The sequence below is a fragment of the Salvia hispanica genome, chromosome 6 (genome assembly GCF_023119035.1).
Source record: "Salvia hispanica cultivar TCC Black 2014 chromosome 6, UniMelb_Shisp_WGS_1.0, whole genome shotgun sequence".
Classification (NCBI taxonomy): Eukaryota; Viridiplantae; Streptophyta; class Magnoliopsida; order Lamiales; family Lamiaceae; genus Salvia; species Salvia hispanica.
This window is the reverse complement of record NC_062970.1, coordinates 24,040,068-24,044,804: the sequence shown is the minus strand read 5'-3', so window position 1 is coordinate 24,044,804 and position 4,737 is coordinate 24,040,068.

Below are 4,737 nucleotides of genomic sequence, written 5' to 3'. Positions count from 1 at the left end.
ACTATTCACAAAGTATCATTTTATCATTTTCAGAAACTATCATTTTATGCACCCAAAGTATCATTTTATCAAGCAAAAGAACTATTTCTTCATTTAAACAGATCATCCAAACACATAGCAACACACACACACACACAGCAAAACACACATAAACAAAGCATAACACACACACAAACACAGAAAAACACACAGCAGCAGCGCACACAACAAAATGTAAATCTAAATGTATAGATTGTTCCAAATATTGTCATGCATAAATGATATTGTATAAATATAAGAAATATCTACACTAAAAAACTATAGTATCTAAAAAAATGAGAAAATCTCCAGCAAAATGATAAATTGAGCAAAATCAAAAGTGAAATAAGTAATAAACTTCATCCAACCTTTCTTTGATGATGCTTTAGCGTTTTCCTTCGACATATTCCAGAATTGGGATGATTTTTCCTTCGATTCGTAGGGTTTCAAATGTGATTCGGAGGGTTTGACTGTGAGAGAAATTGAATGCAGGGTTTGAGTGTGAGAGAAATTGAATGAAGCGTCTAATTCAAGTTTTCTTCTTTCCCACCCAATTTTAAAATGAAATGACAATTTTGCCCTTAATATATCCGAAAATGATAGTTTTACTTGATAAAATGATAGTATACATATATATATAGGGGTGCATTATAATGACAACCCCAATTTGTGTGATAACCCTATAACTAAATCTCCACCACATATTTTTAAAATGTGGTCTAGATTTAATCCACCAAAACTATCACTTTATCAAATAAAACTATCATTCAATTTCTCTCACAGTCAAACCCTCCGAATCACATTTGAAACCCTACGAATCGAAGGAAAAATCATCCCAATTCTGGAATATGTCGAAGGAAAACGCTAAAGCATCATCGAAGAAAGGTTGGATGAAGTTTATTACTTATTTCACTTTTGATTTTGCTCGATTTATCATTTTGCTGGAGATTTTCTCATTTTTTTAGATACTATAGTTTTTTAGTGTAGATATTTCTTATATTTATACAATATCATTTATGCATGACAATATTTGGAACAATCTATACATTTAGATTTACATTTTGTTGTGTGCGCTGCTGCTGTGTGTTTTTCTGTGTTTGTGTGTGTGTTATGCTTTGTTTATGTGTGTTTTGCTGTGTGTGTGTGTGTGTTGCTATGTGTTTGGATGATCTGTTTAAATGAAGAAATAGTTCTTTTGCTTGATAAAATGATACTTTGGGTGCATAAAATGATAGTTTCTGAAAATGATAAAATGATACTTTGTGAATAGTGTTTTGTTCTACTTAAGTGACAAGTTATTTGGGTAAATAAAAAGATATTTGTGTAGATACAATGATGGTTTTACATTATAAAATGATAGTTTCATGTGCTAAAATGATACTTTATGTTTGTGTGTGTGTGTCCTGCTGCTGTGTTTGTGTGTGTTGTTGTGTGTGTCTCTGTGTTTGTGTCTGTGTGTGTTTTGTTGTGTTTGTGTGTGTGTTGCTATGTGTTTGGATGATTTATTTAAATGAAGAAAAGGTTCTTTTGCCTGATAAAATGATACTTTGGGTGCATAAAATGATAGTTTCAGAAGATAACCTAATAACCCTATCATTTTATGGGTCAAAAGTATCATTTTTACTAAAAATGATATTTATACACGATAAAATGATATTTTTTCAGCATGCATAAAATGATACTTTTATTCCATAAAATGATATTCTGTTCCATAAAATGATATTTTTCGTCCATAAAATGAGGGTTATTAGGTTATCACCATAAATATGAGTTATGATATGATCACATCCCAATAAATATATATATATATATATATATATATATATATATGGTTTTGATCACTACAGACCATGATTTAATGGGATACTTGTTGGAATCACTACTGTTGGAATCACAGATCGTATATATATAATGGGATACTTGTTTTGATCAAAATCGTATATATATACTTGATTTAATGGGATATCATATATATATACTTGATTTAATGGGATACTTGTTTTGATCAAAATCGTGTATATATATATATACACGATATTGATCAAAACAAGTATCCCATTAAATCAAGAAATACAGACCGCATTTAGACCATTGGATTAGGTGAGTTAATCTTATGATTAGAAGATCCGATGGCTTTAATTAATTTTTAAATATTATTATTTTAATCACTTCAAATACGAAAAGGTTACTAATGTCATTCTCTTCCATCCGGCTGTTATTGCAATCCCTATAATCATGCACCTTTCTCTTCCATTAACAAATGTTAGCGTGATTTTGGAGTAAACATTCATCATCTCAACTCCTGCGTATTTTCCATATTTTTCACCCAAGCTCCCATTAATATTCCAGTATACTTCTTTTCATGAAGATTTATTATATTCAATTAGTTTTCTGATTAATCGGTGTTGTTAATATCGTTGTACACTCCGTCGCCATTTCTTTCATCGGTAATTTCTGTTCTTATCATTCTCCCATTTTGTAATTAACTTCCTCAGTCGTTTATCATTGTTAAATCTATAAATTCACTTTCTTAATTTCCTCTAATTATGTTTCAAGATTTTGTAACTTACATTTGTTGGTTTTTTCCCCCTAGATTTCTGCATCTTATCTCCATAAATGGAAACCGTAATGCGTACTACTTCGCTTGGTGACAATTAATCATCCTCCGATGATGTTTTAGAGAATATAGGTTATGTTTTTAATTATTTTTGTTATAGTTTTCGTCCTTTCTGCCGGGCTTTGTTGGGAATTGCGACAAATTCAAAGAGAAAGAAAAGCAACGGTCTAGAAGAAATTCTGAAGTTTTTTATTGGACTCCATTTTATTGGCATTGTTAGGTTGTTTGAAATTACTCATTTCGTTCAGATTTGTATGAGGCATCCTGGTACTCGGTAGTTTTATGTAATGACTCGAATATTGGATTATTATGACTCAATTTACCAATAAGTTGACATGACCCAAATATTCGTTTAGTATGACCCAAAGAATGGATGATGTTTGGGTTATTGTTTGTGTATTCTTCGGCCATATTAATATTGAGTTTTTTTAATATGTCAAAAACATGAGAATAATCGTGTATTTTACTTCAGTTTGTTTGATACGAACATTCCGATCAGATTTGTATGACGCATTATGGTACTCCTTAGGTTATATAATGACCCAAATGTTGGTTTCTTATGACACAAATTAACCACACGATGCTATGACCCAAATATTAATTTATTATGACCCAATGTATGAATTTTCAGATACTTTTATTTTTTTTCCTGATTATGCTCATAATGACTCTTACATGCATATATTATGACATAAACTGCTAATTTACATAATCAATTTTTTCCCACAAGTTGCTTAGTTACTGTACAAAAATTCCCACAACAAATTAATGATTTTATTTTTATCTTTTTTGCTCAAAATGACTCTAACATGTACAAAGTATGACATAGAGTCATCTTATACTATGTTTTTACTTTTCAGAAGAGATCAAACAAACATCATAATTTACCTTGGTCATAGAGTCAGAAAATAATTCATATTAAAATCTAATTCGAAGAAACAATAAAATCCAATGTCATTTTAAAGTATCACCCGTTGTTGAAATAAAATGTTTAAAAATTCATACATTAAATACACACATAATTATATCAATGAAACATACTTTAAATCCAAAATTTATAACATTGCCATTACAGAAGCTCTGTAGCTTGCTATCATCTTTTCAACGTCGATCTTTATCTTCTTGTTGTCCGTTGAATAATTTTTGGGTGTCGATGTTTTATTGGAAAGGGAGCTGTGATTATTTTCGGCCAACTTCAACATAATAGCTTTTAGCTCTTAAATAATGAAGCACACCCTTATATCTAGTCGATAGTCCACAATTCCAATGGCCTTCTCTCACACATGTTGACTTCCATCTGAGAAAATAAACACTGCAGTCACTTATGACATAAAAGTGATACAAACATGACCTAATTCATATATTTCACTTATGACATAAAATGATACAAACATGACCTAATTCATATACTGCTACTACATAACCCATAAAACTATTCCAATGCTAATCAGTACCCATTACATTTATTTTAAGTGATTCCAAAATTGAATGCAACTTATAGAAAAAATAACAGTTTGTAAACTTGACACAATATAGAAACAATAATAGTTTGTAAACATGACACAAAAATGTTACATATATGACCTAAAGTTCAGTTCACATTTCTCCATTAGTAAAAAAGACATCTCGGTAAGTACCTTTTTCAGGACCATTCATATTTGCTTAGGCCTCGCCTTCCCCATCAATGATTCCCTTTGAATTGTTCATCAAAGTTCTCCAACCAGATTGAGCGGCTATTCAAAACACAACCAATGTTAGAAAATTAGGGAAAAATTTAAAAATCCAAACAATCGACACCGAAATGACCCAAATCTAGGCGGCCAAATACCATTTTTTGGAGGTTGGTTTTGTGCTTCTATCTTGTTCACCTTCAACCTTTCATAAACTTGTGAATAGCGAATAAAAATGCCAGAAATCATGAATCAATTTTGACCCAAAAACTAAAAATAGAAGTTATTAGAAAGTTTTGTTAACCTTCACCGTCCATGATCCCTGCTCCGGCAGAGCGAGTGGTCGTCGTCGCTAAAGAAGAGTCGCTGTTGAGAGATATCTCCGATTTCGCTGAATTGTGTGATATAAATTACTAGGGTTTTTTTTGGTTT